At 39.0% G+C, this 17596-nt stretch overlaps 1 long non-coding RNA gene across 3 annotated transcripts in view; it reads right to left on the reverse strand.

Moving 5' to 3' along the window:
* Window positions 1-17596, reverse strand: part of LOC121874415 — a 145225-nt gene that overhangs the window by 45051 nt on the left and 82578 nt on the right. For 2 of the 3 annotated variants that reach the window (XR_006090413.1, XR_006090411.1), the window contains exons 3-4: window positions 10679-10773; window positions 10316-10451 (exon numbers count right to left, since the gene is read on the reverse strand). This is a non-coding gene — a long non-coding RNA (uncharacterized LOC121874415). The remainder of the gene's footprint in view (window positions 1-10315; window positions 10452-10678; window positions 10774-17596) is intronic. The other variant, XR_006090412.1, reaches the window with a different exon arrangement.

Below are 17596 nucleotides of genomic sequence, written 5' to 3' on the forward strand. Positions count from 1 at the left end.
TTCAGGACTAAACACTTTCCCTCACTTCAAATATTAATGAGTTACGATATTTTCTATGTATTTTGTGTTATATAGTCGACTTATCCCTTATGAAAAGTCAATACCAAGGTTATATCAGCGCTTAAAAAATAATTAAATACCTCAACACTACACAAAGGTCAAATTAGGTGATTGACTTCTGTTCACTAAGCCATGTACTAAACTAGAGGACCTGAACTTGCGTATCTCTTGTGCATTTCTCTTCAAACTTTCAGATTATGTTTCCTGCGTGAAGACTGAGGCAGATTACCTTCGTACTACGGTTCGGTCTGAAGTTAACGACACAGTCTCAGAGATAAATTTGATTCTCGGTCGGAGTTCCAGTGAGGAGGAGGAGGTAGGGTAGGGGGTAGGGAGGGGGGTGAGGGGGTGAGAGGGGGTAGGAGGTAGAGGGAGTGGGGAGGTGGAGGGGGTAGGAGGAGGAGGTAGAAAGGGGTACTAGGAGGGGAGGACGGAAGAGAAAGGGAAGGGGAAGGAGGACGAAGGAGAAGGGTATGGGAGGAGGAGGATGAAGGAGGAAGGGTTGTAAGAGGAGGAGGAGGAGTGCTCTGTTTCCATGACATTCTGAGTTATAACTTAGGTTTTGGAGATTTAACCTTGGAAACTTTGATTACTTGAAGATTAGACACCCCAGTTTATTTTACCTGATGATTAAACACCTTACTGCTACCTGGAGGTGAGGTGAGGTGAGGTGAGGTGAGGTGAGGCGAGGCGAGGCGAGGTGAGGTGAGGTGAGGCGAGGTGAGGTGAGGGAAGGCGAGGATAGATAAATTGTCACAGAGACGAGAGTTAATTACGATAAAAAGTGTTCTTGTGGCAATACGTCTGTTTCTCATTCATCCTGTCTGTCTATCTGTGTCACAGCCCCCCTGCACCATGTCCCTTTAAAACATCAGAAGGTAAACATCTCGATGCAGATTCTCCCTGGCCAGGAGGAGACAAGACCGTCCTCACATCCTGAGTTGTACAAAGACAAGAATCACTGACGTGTAAAAAGTTTCTTTGTACCAGCAGTAGGTGAGAAGGACGGAGGGAAGGATGAGGGGTGAGGGATGAGGGATGAGGGGGAAGAGGGGAGAGGGATAAGGGAGGGTTGTTCCATCTCGCTTGCTCAGTTCTACAGCTCATGTGCCAACTAAGACACCAGGTTATGTGATGTTACTCCAGGTAGCAGACGGAAAGAAGAAGGTGGTGACGATAATAAAGCCAATAATAACAACAGCAAAATAGTAATAACAACACGAATAATAACAGGAAAATAGTAATAATACCAATAATAATAAAAAAATCTTGATAATAACACCAACAATAACAATAATAACGTAATAAAAATATCAATTACTATACCAAGACGTAATGGGAATAACATGTAATACTTGCGTTTAAACAGACAACTTCCACAAATCTTTAAACACCTACATAAATTATTTCACCCCTGACCGTCTTGCACACAACCCCACGACAGCAAATTTTTTTTCTGATCTTGACCTAAACCAAACTTAAGATCTGAGAGAGTTTGCATAATACCTCATATAACTTTAGCGGAAACACTGATATATCGAGGGTCTCAGAGGAGTGAGAGGATGTCATTATATTTTACTAAACAGCTTCACCAAACAGGTAACTTTAACCCTTTGATGATAATGATTTAACCCTTTGAGGACGATGTTTTAACCCTTTGAATACGATGATTTAACCCTCCAGGACTCTAACGGGTTTAAGAGCAATATTTTCTGAGTGATAATTAATGAACTGGCGAAGTGAGGTGCAATTAGTTGAACATACAGTTGTGTAATAGTTTAATTGAATAGATATATACGGATTCTACCATTACACCAGGTAGAATCAAGGTGTTTTAATCATCAGGTGAGATAAACTTGGATCTAATCTACATCTGGTTAATATAATTTACTAACCCGCTGGACTGTGATACTAAAAAAAAAAAGAGGTTTAATTTGCTAGACGGAAGTGAGTTATCTCCCTCGACCAGGTGAAAAAGTGTAGAGTATACATGACGGTGTGACAGCCTACCTTGGTGTTGTTGGCAAGTCTCGGGGTTAAAGCCACAGTTAGGCAGAATTGGTTAGTGGAACAATAACAGTGTTGGTAGGTGGAACAACATAACAGTGTTGGTAGGTGGAACAGTAACAGTGTTGGTAGGTGGAACAACATAACAGTGTTGGTAGGTGGAACAATAACAGTGTTGGTAGGTGGAACAATAACAGTGTTGGTAGGTGGAACAATAACAGTGATGGTAGGTGGAACAATAACAGTGATGGTAGGTGGAACAATAACAGTGATGGTAGGTGGAACAATAAGAGTGTTGGTAGGTGGAACAACATAAACAATAGACGTGGAGACTAACACACAAGTAACACAGGTGGTACAGTAGTTGGAACAATACTAACAGCAACAGCAACACCAATTATCACGTAATACTCACACTGCCGTTTCTCATTCCTGACGGTGGGGAAGGGGAAGGGGAAGGGGAGGGGGAGGGAGAGAGGGAGGGGGGAGAGGGAGGAGGGAGAGGGATGGAGGGAGGGAAGGACGAGGCACCCACCATGTAGACCGCCGCTAATGTTATGTAAATTACATTCACACATTCACACTCCGACACATTATCCGCTTCCCTGACTCGTTACTGGAGACTTCATGCGCTATGCTTTCTGTAAGAGGCTAAATGTTAGACTCTCTAACTCCTCCCGGGAACACTTCTGCCTTGGATATAATGTACATGGCGAGAGTCTCCATGGTATATTTTTTTTCACACTTATAAAGGAGAGACAGAGGATGGGGATAGGTTGGTGTGGCAATGGTCAAGTTATACCTTAAGCCGAGATAAGGTCGAGATGGTGACTCCTATTGTGTGTAAGATTATAATATTTATCCTCTGTAACTCGTAATTGACTTTATAAGTTTTGTATTACCTTTCAAATTATTTAAAATATTGTATTTCTCTATAAGAAAATATAATACGTGTTGCATAATTTCGTCCAAGGTTGATATTTGTTGCAGGGATATTCGTGTCACTTTAACCCGACCAAGATAGTGAATTCCTCGAGCAACACAAGCAGCTGGTGTGAGGAGGTAAGTTTAGCTATTGACCCTCCACACTCCCTACATCAAGGCGAGGACGGACTTGTAGCGCCTACTTCAGGGCCCCAAGATCAGATATATTACTGAAGTCGTTGGAAGACTCTCTCATACCTCCTGGTGAAGTGGCAGAGTCTGACGGTCCTCTTTGATGAACAGCCGAGTGAACTTAGAGAATTCTCTCTCCATTTTAGCAAGTCTGATTTTACTCCCTGACCAAAATCTCAGGAGACAGCTGAATAATATCCATGCGAGAATTGTCGGAATTTCAGGTTTTCGTGTTCATTCACCTCAGCCTCCTCTCGCGCCCGAGGTCGTCAATGTGAATGAGACAGGATCTTCTCCTCCTCATCAACCTGAAGACGAGTCACAAGACGAGGATAGTGAAGGGTGAGAACGAGGTCTTGACGAACACCAAGACCCATAAGACAAGGATGAGCAGCAAGCGTCGCGGGGAGTTAGGCAAGTTTTTTTTTTACACGGTATAAAATGATATCGAAAAGTTTCTATACTTTTATAAATTTTTCTTCTGTGTATATATCTATATTTTTCATTCTTAAATTATTTTGTCTTCATCAGGACGAACAGTATAATTATCTGATACTCATTGTTATCATCGGTTAATTTAAACACCTGCCTTGTTAATTAACCCAGGTACAGTATATCAGCTCAACAAATTCTATCTATAAATCTCTTGTGAATAAGGTACCACACCCTTCCTTTTATATCAGTGTTTATTTTCTCAGCACCAGAAAATATCACCACCTCTTAGACATTTATAGAGATGACGAAAACCAAAATGACTGTACGTAAGTTAGAAATCTTATCAATAAAACAACAAGAATTGGGCTCATTTTAACGTCAAAACTAAAACCAGAGTTACCGTAGCGATCACACACACACAATGGACTGCCTCTACTGAAGGAACAAGACAAGACACATAGATAAGCACTTCACCTACACAAACCCACTGTACACTTATCTGCCAGAGAGCTCCACGTTTAGTCTGCCCTTGCAACCTTGAGCGACATTTTCAATTTAACAAAGTTGATGACGTGAGGAAGGAGTGCAATTGCATAAGCCAGATAAGCCATTTAAACTCGTAACCAAAAAGGGGGTGAAATTTCCGTGTTAGGTAATATTGTTATTTGGTATATTTATATGATTATTATATTCAATTAGTGATTTGAGTTCACCTGAAGATTAACTCCTCCAGCTTATTTCACCTGATGATTGAATACACAAGGGTCCTCTCTACGCCGAGTAAAATCGTCTGTCATTAACTAAAACAAATTGATAAAAACATATTGAGTATCTATAAGAATGACGTTAAAGTATATGCTAACTAAAAATGTATTAATATCAAATAATGTTATAATTTGAATATTTTGTGGTGTAGGAATTGTTATTTTTTAATTATCTAATAAATTATCAAAAAGAATTGTTCCGTATAGTATCGTGTTACTGAGAATGATTTACGTTATAATATGTTGTATTAATTTGTTGTAAAGCCTAATTCGTATGTTTGATGGCACAGTAATAATTTTAGGTGATGCTGCTTGCTCATTATGTATCTAGGCTTAATTACTAATGTATGTAATTTAGTTCACTTTGATGATGTAATACTTGGTGTATGACGTATATGTTTCGGCTATGTTGATTGGGCGGAGGAATACATGGTTTGTTTCAAGGGGTATTATTGGGCGGAGGAATACGTGATTTGTTTCAAGGAGTATTATTGGGCGGAGGAATACATGATTTGTTTCAAGGAGTATTATTGGGCGGAGGAATACATGATTTGTTTCAAGGTATATTATTGGGCGGAGGAATAAATGGTTTGTTTCAAGGGGTATTATTGGGTGGAGGAATACATGGTTTGTTTCTAGTGATCTTATTGGGCGGAGGAATACATGGTTTGTTTCTAGTGATCTTATTGGGCGGAGGAATACATGATTTGTTTCAAGGTATATTATTGGGCGGAGGAATAAATGGTTTGTTTCTAGTGACCATAACAATTCTGATTAATTTTGACTGAATCTCATATTTTTAATTTTAGATTAATCACCAAATTAATTATTAACGAGTTTAATATATTTACTTATAATAGCTGCATCATTATTAATAATAACTATATGTAAACATTCAGTATAATCAAGGTCACGTCATTAGCCAAAACGATATTTATGTTTGTTTGGACAAGTCTACGTCAAACACGTCAGCCACCGTACGCGTGTGATTGATGACCTGTGATTGGTTAAACTTTTACCAAATTTGAGATCAGTTGCTTTATTGGCTGTTTGGTCTGTGACTTTAGCCCACATTATGGCCGCGTCAGGAAAACGTCTCTGTGCTTATTATTTGTTTAATTCCAGTATTAGGGAAGACTGATTGCTGACCTCAAAATGCGAGACTATTTTAGAACTGATAAACAGGCTTTTAAAATATTGAAAAAATAATGCAGCATACCTAAAATTGCAACCAACTACCGCTTCTGGCTACAACATATTGCAACTTTTAGAATGTGTCAATATATGGCGGATTGGCGGAAAATTTACGCTTTCCAATGTAGCGTTTTGTGTATTGTGGGTCTGTCCTCTGACCTGTGACTCCCGTGGTCAAGCTTAATATTTGACCATCGTGTTCAAATTTGTCAGATAACTTTTTGAAACATGAAACAACGATTTAAAAGTTTGTAGCCAATTTGTATTTTTATTTATTTGAGTAATGTAATAAGTATATATCTAACTCTTGCCTTTATAAGTCTCGTTTAATACAATAACATTTATGGCGAGTTACAGGAATAGTATTGACGGAGTTACCAAGTTAGAAATACCATTGCCAGTTGATTCATTGCGAACAAGATGAGCAAGAGACAATATTTCTCCCTATAACTCAGTGTCGCTTCTCCCCTGACGACTGATCCAAGATATAGAATATTTAATACATATAATGAAACAATATCCACTGTACCCTATCATTATTCAACTGATTTATTCATCCCTATTGTCTTTAATATTGTTACAACGAGAACATAAATATTTAATACCTTTCAAGACTACTTCATTAATGACTAAGTCAAGTCACATGAACCTTTTGTCATCTTCCAGTGATATCGTGAATACAACACATCACTGCAGGTCTTCAAGCTACCATGATTAATTTGTATTATATTAACCAATAAACATCTAACAACATCAGAGTAACACGCACACAAGCTGGAACTAAATGGTACACACGAGTGAGGACACCAATCACCACACACACACACGATAGGACGACACAGCCATCCACGTACACTAATTACCAAACGACTACCGTGAATGACTTTGTTGTAATACATGTTCTCACAGCCTCTTGTCGTGGATATATGCGAGGTAAAAATAATTTGTGTCGAATTGGGAAGTATAATCAACAACTTACGTCTAATTGGGAAGTATAATCAACAACTTGTACCTTGAAACTTCTCGTGTCTCTGTAACTCGTATTGGTGAATTATGGATAATTGGGTCGATATAATTAGTATTTGTTTATCGACTGACAGGGTGAGTCGGGGAATTATAGCTCTATGTCTGTCTGTGTCAAAGGTCAAGACATGTTAAAAACGCGTACACAACAGGACACATTAGGAGTTAATACAATAAATGAAAAAAAAAATACAGAAATAAGAAAAAGAAAAAGTTTCCTATATAAAATGTCTATATATCTTCAGAGTTTCGTTATACCATATATGAGGTTATTTAACAGCTTATATAATATTATAGTTCTTTGTGTATAATGGTTTAATAGTCTCTAGCAGTCCGTAAATAGTGATGATGAATAAGTGAAATAACATCAAAGGATTAGGGTTAGGATATTGCATTAGAGTCAACACACTATTAAATATATTGGCCATAGTTCACGACTATATCAATAATGTAAATAGATGACGTTCCTATTTAATTAAGAGTTAACTATGCTGAAGAGACTATTCAACGCTATTTAATTAATCCTAACGAGGTAATAATATTTTTTTTGGGGGGTAATATATTTTGATTTATTCTTCCTATTTATATTCGTATTTATAATTAGCATCATTAGTATCGACAAAAGAACACTATTGATAATTAGTAATTTTAATGGATTTTTTTTACAATATTATCACCATCTGTTTTTACTTATTCATCCAACTCTCCTTCTCCTCCTCCCCTTTCTTGTTGTGTTTCTTTCTTTTCCTCCTCCTTCTCTTCTCTTCTCCTTCTCTTCATTACCCTTCCTCTCATTATCCTTTTTCTCCCTCACACCTCATCCTTCCCTCCTCAACATATTTTTCTTTCCTCCTCTTCCACCATCATCATCATAATCTCCCTTCCACCCCACACCAACCTCCTCCCTTGCCTCATTACCATTACTTTATCACCATTATCTCTCTTCCCACCAACCATGATAGTAAAACAGATTAAGAGAGAGAGAGAGAGAGAGAGAGAGAGAGAGAGAAAAAAAATTGATGAAACAAGGTTGAGAAATCGATAGAGGATGGGTGGAAGAGACGGAGAGAGAGACAGAGAAACAGAAAGAGAACAGAGAAACAGACAGAGAACAGAGAGAGACAGAGAGATAGAGAAACCCACGGACAGTTTCCTCCTATGATCAACGTTGGGAGGTAATTGCTAGGGGTCCAATTAGACGCACCAATCCTGCGAATTACACCAGCAATAACATAATACCTGGCAGCTGAGGCCACCCAATGTACGTCACAGGAACCTCCTTCATTAACGAGCTTCTCCTGGACCTGAGATGAAGTGAATATGACATACAAGTTCAAAGGATATTCTAATCTTTAAGTTTTTTACCTGTTTTTAATGAGTAAATTAATATAAAGGTGATTTTATTATTATATTCAGAAAGGTAAAATTTTTATTACTTAGGGATATTATGAGTGTGTGTTTGTATGTTTGTGAAGTATTAGTTGTAGGGATTTAGTGGTTTATTGTGTGGTTTTTTTATGAAGAGTTGGTGCCACAGCTGGGTGCCATGAGGGTTAAGTGCCTCATCTTGGCACTGTGTAAGTTTTAGCATCAGCAGGTAAGATGACTTAGTGTATAGGATTACTGGATGGGGTTGGATGGGGATTTTTTTTTTCATTGTAAAATAAAAATATTGACGAGTGTATTTGTGGGGTGTCTGTCTGTCTGTCTGTTTGTCTGCCTGTCTCTGTAAACACAAGTAATGTAAGCACGATAAATCATCTATTTTATATTCAGTTTTTATAAATCTTTGTTCTATATAATCATAGAGACTCACAAGGTTTAAAAAAAATAACATTGTATATAAACTTTCCTCAAGTGACTAGAAAACTGAAGAAGATGTTTCATATTACTTCATGGCTGCTGAGACAAGAGTTCGTCGTATCTTATCTTATTTTTCCTCCCCCTAGACTAAATGAAGGAAGGATATACAACAAATAAATAAACAAACAAAAGGAAAAAAACAACACAAACAAATACAAACAAACAAACATGAACAAAAATAAACACACACACACACACACACGCACACACACACACACACTCAAATCATTAATTTCATTCAGACTTCATTCATTCATTTATTCATTTCTATTTGTTTACATCACGTCTTTGTTTACATCACGTCTTTGTTTACATCACGTCCTCGCCAACAGCCACTGACGTCATAAGAACACAAGAACATAAGAAAATAAGGAGTCTGCAATAGGCCGGTTGGCCTGTGCATGGCAGCTCCTGTCGAGAGTTACTACCACTCTCTATCATCCATGAATCTATCTAGCCTCCTTTTGAAACTTTCCAGCGTTCCCGCACTTACTACAAAGTTGCTAAGCTTGTTCTACTCGTCTACCACCGTATTTATGAGCCAGTTCCTTCCTATCTCCCTCCTAAACCTAAACTTATCCAACTTGAATCCGTTGCTCCGAGTCCTATCCTGCTCGGATATTATAAGAACTTTTTCTATATCCCCTTTATTGATTCCTTTCACCCACTTAAATACTTCTATCATATCTCCCCGCACTCTTCGTCTTTCTAGGGAATGCAAGTTAAGTTTCATTAACCTATCCTGATATGGAAGGTTTCTAAGTCCCGGAATCATTTTTGTCATTCTTTGCTGCACCGACTCAGTGAATTGATATCCATTCTATAATAAGGGCACCAGAACTGAACCGCATAATCGAGGTGCGGCCTGACTAGCGCAAGATATAGTTGCAATAAGACCTCTGCACTCTTGTTACTTACACTTCTAGATATAAAACCCAATACTCTGTTTGCCTTATTTCGAACGACTTCATAACCTAACCTAACCTAACCTAACCAAACCCTTCATGTCTGTTTTGTGTCTCTAGAAAAGTGAGATGACAGAGAAATAAGTTTCATTTTATGGTATAATTGCCAATTTGACTGTGCCTATGTGGTTGAGAAGCTTGGCGTTAATTGGTTTATACTTCAATGTAATGTATTGGTTCGATAGTTTCTGTTTCAGGAGAAGAAAATTGGTTGAGGTTTGTGTGTGTCAAGGGAAGGTAAAGTATATTTCCTTAAGTCCGTATCGTGTAAGGAAGGGGGGAGAGAGAGAGAGAGAGAGAGAGAGAGAGAGAGAGAGAGAGAGAGAGAGAGAGGCATTATTTTACGACCAATATCTAGATTTTCCTCGAATGTCTCAAACTAAACACACATTGTCATTAACCTTCTTCAAAGGACTATGGTAAAGATAAATTATAATTTCTTCAACAAATACTTACATAACTCTTTTACTAACTCACACACTCACTGACGGAGGAAGGAAATTTATTCCTTAATGATAAGCCACTACAAGTTACCAAATCCACTTAGATGTGACTTTCATATACCAGCTTGGAGCAAATTCAACTAAATTTAACAAGATTAAGCTGGGCCAGCAACTCTGTGCTGTCACTCTCTGACTCAGTCACTCACTCACGGATGGAAGATATTGGTTTTTCTGTGACACGTTGTTATAACCTTCCAAATGCTGACACAGTGTTATAGAAGTGACGTGTACCTGTTTTATTGGATGTGTGCTCCATTTGACCTGTTAGATTTTTACTTTATTACACAAAATTGAACCAAATATTTTTTAATACATTCTTTATTCTCTCGGAAACGTTTTATTGACCTTAAAAGTTTATTTTACACCAAAAATGAGTTTAAAATACCTGGTGTTAAGTGTGCATGATAAGTGGTAGGGGCAGTGTGGATAGCAAGTCTTTAGCACACAAGGAGGCAGCATGGCCGGTACTGCACTCAACCGCCGTCACTTCCTCAACCGTGTAGTCAGGTACCCATTTACAGCTGTAAGAATGAACCATTGAGTAAGCTGATACACTCCATAAACTGAACCACTAAACGAGTATGACCAAGAACACTCTATACAATAAACAGATCTCTTACATAAATTAACCAGAGTTGTATCTCCCGACTGTTATTGACTAATGTGTAAACTAATAGAATAACCCATAAGATTCCTCAGTTGTTAAAAGTTCAGTAATATATCATCAACAGTACAAAAATCTTCTCACAAAATGATCATCTTTAAGTGGACGAAAGTTGACGAATTTGAGCTATGTTTAGGAAGACCAAGACGCGAGCAATGAGACAATGAGTCACACCGAACCTGGAATGATAAGAGGATTGTAAAAAAAAAAAAAAACACAGGATAGATGTATCAGGATAATTTATGTGAGATCTTGATGTACAGTATGTGTTGTTTATGTGAGGTTCAAGTGAGCACAATTCAGGTGGTATCGAAGCTGCGCGCACACACACACACACACCCCTAGGGATCGTCAACTACAAAACGTTTCGAAGAATTGAACCTGTTCGAGCAAGATATTGTCTGAGAGGGTTAAACTGGATTTTACCGATGGAAGTTAGACTGGGATTTGCTGAGCCATTCCAGACAACGAAATGAACAAGACTACACTGAGAAATACCCGAAAGTTTCAAAACGAAAGAGATTGAAGAGATCGAACTGCGAACCTTTTGAATATCGAACCAGAAGGTATTAGAGGATGTGAAATAGGAGACTGTTTGAGGTGAGGGAGGAGGAGTAGGAGTGAGGTGAGGGAGGAGGAGTAGGAGTGAGGTGAGGGGGTGAGGAGTAGGAGTGAGGTGAGGGAGTGAGGAGTAGGAGTGAGGTGAGGGAGGTGAGGAAGGAGGAGTGAGGTGAGGGAGTGAGGAGTAGGAGTGAGGTGAGGGAGTGAGGAGTAGGAGTGAGGTGAGGGAGTAAGGAGTAGGAGTGAGGTGAGGGGGTGAGGAGGCAGAATCAAGAGAGAAATATGGCAGAAACTACTGAGGTGATCAAACTTCAGGTACCAGAGCGGTTCCTTCATTGCCCTTGTTACTTAAGTCTCCCGGCAGGTAATAAGCTAATGGCACAGCGGCCCGGGACCACGATTAACCGACGGCTCAGTAAATCTCAGATCTCGAGCTGGAGGTAAGACTAAATTCTCGAGAGGAAGGTTATACTGCTGCGACTTCAAATGTAGAAGCTTTAACAGAAAGACTTGACAATGAGAACATGAAATAAATATAATAGCAGAACCTAACCTAACCTATACATTATATTCATTAACAAAACCACCAACAGAAACATAAACAACAGCAGAAAAACCGGTAACAAGTGCAGAAGAAACCGAAAAGAACAGACAGTGTACAGCGGCAAGGAAAACACAATAATACTGTAGCACTCATTGCCACGTTAATATTTTTTTTGGTAATAGTTTAGATAACCAACTCGTGAGATGAAGCAACTTTAGGAAAATATTCTATAGAAGAAAATTTGATTCTTATCCCTGGAATATCACGAGAAAGATGGAGGAAGTGCATCTTTCTACTTTTGTTCCTCTGTAATTTGTGTTGAGTAAATATGCACGGATGGTATATGGTTCAACCGTTAACGTGTTAGCCAGCCAGTGATCCTGACACTAAGCATCTGAATACTTCCCAGAGTACTTTCCATGCCAACTGTTAATATTAAACTAATACCCTAACTAACCTACCTTGCCTAATATAATGCATGCCCACCCTAGGTTAGGTTAGGTTAGGTGGTTTATATTATTTATCTTACATCATTGATCATTGGTCACTAACAAACGTCCGTGGGTATGATGAGATGCTGTCCAGGTATGAAATGCTGAACAGTACAAAATAAATAACATAAAAAATGCTGTAAAACATTATTTGATAACAGGTTCATGTTCAGGATAAAAAAATCCAGGAAAACAAAAGAAGCAAATGTTATAATTCCTTCAACCATTTTTTTTATATTTGAGAGATAAAAAACAAGTTTGCTTCAACAGAATTTTTCCCTAAAGTTGTTCCTTCTTGTGAGTCCCTTATCTAGACTATTACCAATCTTATCACATGGACAACTTGTTGGTAGAAAATTATTACAAAAAATCCAGGTCTTTTTGACAGTTTCTATAATATTTAGTCAATATTATGGTCTTTAAAACTCAGTGGATAAGATTTAGGTAATGTTATTTTCTTCAGCTGATGTCCCGTGAAGGATCCAGAAAACTGTCTTCCCGGATCGCCTACCAGACGCAGAAGAGGAGGATAATCTTTTAAAAGAGTTTTGGAGTTTAAAGTCTACTCTTCATTTCAGGCAAGATTACCAAACTTTATATTAACTTTTCCTATTTTTAATTTTAGAGATATATATATATATTTTTTTTACTTTTTAATATATTTTCATTATTTTCTCCACTTTAAAATTTTGAATGAGTTACTTTTATAGTTTTTTTTATTAATATTCACTTAAGAAAATACACATATACAGACAACTTGTGTTAGGTGGGAATGAATTATTTTAAGGATAACTTTTACCCATAAGTTCTAAATAAAATACAAGGTAATGAAAGTGTTAATAAAGATGACGAAGTAAAAGATTCATTTAGTCTATAGAGAATTAGGATAGTTTAAGACAATGATAATAATAGACTAAAAACAAACAAATCAACACTCATGGAACAGATACAAGGATAGTCATTGGAACTTCTTATATAATCTTGCTATACATGTGAGCCTCTTAAGCCCATGTATACAATGTGTCTTAAGCCCATGTATACAATGTGTCTTAAGCCCATGTATACAGTGTGCCTTTTGCCATGTATACAGTGTGTACTTTATCAGGTCGTCTCAAGGCTGGTCATATTTCTGACTCGATCTCTGAAAAGGGACAATTATTCTTCCCCTGATAAAGCAGTATTGGTTATCGTCTGTCAGGGAACGAAAATACAACGTCTTGACATCACCAGGAAGGAACGAAGTATTTATACGCCTTGAGGGACTTGAAAGCTTTTCCTCCATTCATTAAGATAAGGAATAGGTATCTCAATCAAGTACAGGCGTGTGTAATTATTCCCAAAGGTAAGATATGACCCAGTATTTTGGGATATTCTCTCCAGTTATATTTCAGAGCCAATGGGTCCGAAGGCTGTTTTGGAACCTTTGTTGTAAAATAGTTTATCTCTGTTATGAGGTTTTGGCCACATCGCTTAATCCCCTGACGTGAACCAAACAATTTTAAACGAGTTTTCCGATTTCAGGTGAGGCTGCGAATACCATTGTTACTTAAAGCTCTCTGTTGATGTGTTTTGTGGTGAGTTTGATATAATCGCCGCCTTTCTACAGGTATTTTGACAACATTATTATTGTTTTTTCGTAAGTATGTAAAATGTAGAGTTTTTATCACATGAAGATTAGAACCCCCACAGATTATTTCACCTTATGATTAACCACCCTAAATCTAACCTAACCTAACCAAACCTAATCTAACCTAACCTAACGTCCCACAGATGAAATAAAAGCTGGGGTTCTAATCTTCATGTGATAATTTTATCTTCTAAACTGGTGACTTTATTGTAGTATCCATCTTACCATCAACAAAAACTTATAAAGACTAAACAATAACTATAATTTCAACTGATAACCAAATGATATAACATAATTCAAACTCATCCTGATTAAATATGATTAAAATGAAAAACAATGTTGGATTAAGTGACTGAAATGTAATATGATGAGCTTCCTCCCCACCCTACCTTTATCCAGCCTCTACCCCTACCTATTCCCCCCCTATACCCTGCCTCTACCCCCTTCTATACCTAGCCTCCCCCACCTCTTCTACTCCCCCATCTCTAGCTCGCCTCCCCTCTGTGTGGCCTGTTTATCCGACTTATGGTCAGTGAAGTGTCAAATAACTCTTTTGTATTATATAACGCATTAAACACCACAAGGAAGGTAGTGTAGGTAGAAGCTATTAAAGTAGCCATTTAAATTGCATTGGGTTCGAAACTTTGCACCTGACTTTTGATTTACCTTTTCCCCAAAAAATAAATGGTTTCATTTTTGGAAAACATCGAGACCATCCGTTGTTTAATTAAAATCGGTGTGTGTGTGTGTGTGTGTGTGTGTGTGTGTGTGTGTGTGTGTATGTGTGTGTGTGTGTGTCAAACTCAAAACATATACACATAAAAAGTAAATGTGCACGTGCGAATAAACTACCTCGAAATAAAGTTGAGCAATTTCGAAAAAAAATCGACAATTAGTCTGAATCTTTTATGCTATCTTTAGGTCTGAGGGTTGGCGACCACGGCCCACCACTCGAAATATTTTCAATCTGAACGTTACCTAAGAACAAAACTATCCTAACACAGTAAAGGTCACACGAGGTCAAACAAAGGTCACAGCTACAGATCAAGATAAAAAAAAACTCACTATCTTCGAACAAGTAATAAACAAAAACCTAAAAAATAATCACTGGTTCTTGTCTACAACACGTTCAAAGCTACACCAATCACAAAGGGTTCTGGAATAAAAAAAAAAAATTCACCCAATATTTACACGACTCTAAATTTCCTATCAGATATGGCCGAGAAAAATCCTTTACTAGTACTAAATGATTCCCGACGGAGAAGACCTGAGCTTAATGACAGAGAGGTTCATCTTGATAAGGGTACTTGACTGTTATGGGCTATTACGGTGAATAAACTCAGGGAGAAAGGCTGGATTATTGTGTCATGTGTGTTATAACATGGAGGGGGGAGATGGTAAGGAGAGCGAGGGTGAGTTGAAGGAGACGATGTGGGGTGTGTGTGTGGGGATGGGGTGTGGGTAGGGGGGTGTGGGTGTGTGGGGCTGTGTGTGTGGTGTGTGTGGGTGTGTGTGGGGTGTGGGGTGTGTGTGTAGGTGGGGGTGTGTGGGAGTTTGTAGGTGTGTGTGTGTAGGGCTCTATGAGTGTATATATATATATATAGGTGAACAGTATACATTAACGATAACATATAATAAGAACCACTAAAATCTGTAAAGACGTAAATAAAACCGATAAACCAGATTCCAGATTTCACTTTCCTGTCCTGAACTACCGAGCTGGTGATTCCCTGTTGTCAAAGAGGAAAATAAATCTGCCAGCGTTTTGAAAATCTTCCCCCCGTGTGTGTGTGTGTGTGTGTGTGTGTGTGTTCCCTCCCTCCCCACCTTCACCACCTTCCTGACTCTCTGGCCATTTCCCCCCTTCCCTCTCTCACCATCTCTCTCCCTCACCATCTTCCTCCCTCCCTCCCTCACTATCTTCCTCATCTCCCCACCTTCCTCCCTCCCTTCTCTCATCCTTCCGCCAGCATCTTCACTCAGGAGGCGCCTCTGTTTCTTCTTCACTACCCCTCTGCCTGCACCCCCCTCCCCACCTCCTCTCTCCTCTTCTGCCAACGTCTTGACTCGGGAGGCGCCTCATCAACAAACTTTAGGAGTCAGCTGGGTCCAGGTACAACTAGACCCTTTGTTAAGTTGATAATTACATCCGGGTTTTTGTCTCAACTTGAATAACAAACAGGAATTTGGGAGCCGAAGTAATTGCTGTTTTTTTTTTTACATATATCTGATACTAATGATTGTTGGGCCGGGATTTTTTTTACTTCCAAGTTAACTTTTTATCATGCATTGTTGTGTTTCTTTCATTCGCCTTTTTCTTTTTTCTTTTTGTGTTTTCAGGTAACAATAGTCTTCTTTCAATTATTTACTTTTTATTGTTCCTGAAAGATATTCATTACTTACGCTGTTGGCAAGGTAGACTTAATTACATGAAGCTAACATATACATACACAGTCGTCTAGCCTCTCACCGATGTTATAATCCCACCTTCTGACTCTACTGCCATTAGGACACAGGGGTATAACAAGCTATTCAAAAGACCCTCATTCCAGTTGCCTACAGTCTGTTACGAGTCCTACAGGTCAGGTCAGGTTAGGGTGAAATAGGTTAGGTTAGGATGAAATAGGTTAGGTTAGGGTGAAATAGGTTAGGTTAGGATAAACTTTCATAAAGATATTTTTGTTTTGTTTTTGAGTTTTTATAACTTTTCCTTCAGCCTGGTCGAGTTTCGTTCCAGCAAGTGATCTAGTTTATCCCTCTATTGAGTCTATTCCGAGGCTGAGGGTGAGTCTCTGAGTGTATAATCCTCTGAAGGGCCTTTAAGCTTTACTAAACTTGTTGGCGGGGGGTGGGGGTGGGGGGTGGGGGTTTGGATTTGGCCATCACCTTCCTCGGCTCTTTTTCTCCCTTCTTTTACCTGGTCTTGGGAGCAGGATGGGACGCCAGGTATTATTTAACGTGTTATTAATAGACACATACAGGTGACGTTGTTTTCTCCAGTCTATATACATAATTGGTCAGGTTAGGTCAGGTTTGGCTCGCTGTACCACTAGACACGGTACCACTAGACACACTGTACCACTAGACACACTTTACCACTAGACACTGTACCACTAGACACTGTACCACAAGACACAGTACCACTAGACACAGTACCACTAGACACTGTACCACTAGACACAGTACCACTAGACACTGTACCACTAGACACAGTACCACTAGACACAGTACCACTAGACACAGTACCACTAGACACTGTACCACTAGACACTGCACCACTAGACACAGTACCACTAGACACTGTGCCACTAGACACAGTACCACTAGACACAGTACCACTAGACACTTTTATGCCACTAGACACAGTACCACTAGACACTGCGCTTACTAGACACTGTGCCACTAGACACAGTGCCACTAGACACTGTACCACTAGACACTGTGCCACCTAGACACTGTACTGCACTAGACACAGTACCGCACTAGACACTGTGCCACTAGACACAGTGCCACTGAACACTGTGCCACTAGACACAGTACCACCCTAGACACTGTGCCACAAGACACACACTGCACTAGACTGCTCTACACCACCACACTCTACACCACCACACTCTACACCACCACACTCGGTATATTCCTCTACGTCTACCTAACACGACAGGTATATGTGTGTGGGGTATATTTCCTGGCTGTCTTTCCCCAAACTCGACCACACAGCAGGAGGGACCATCGACTCCTGCCTGCCTGAACACCGACACTTGTACACATTTTGTCGA

Source organism: Homarus americanus, unplaced genomic scaffold, assembly GCF_018991925.1.
Source record: "Homarus americanus isolate GMGI-L3 unplaced genomic scaffold, GMGI_Hamer_2.0 scaffold43349, whole genome shotgun sequence".
Lineage (NCBI taxonomy): Eukaryota > Metazoa > Arthropoda > Malacostraca > Decapoda > Nephropidae > Homarus > Homarus americanus.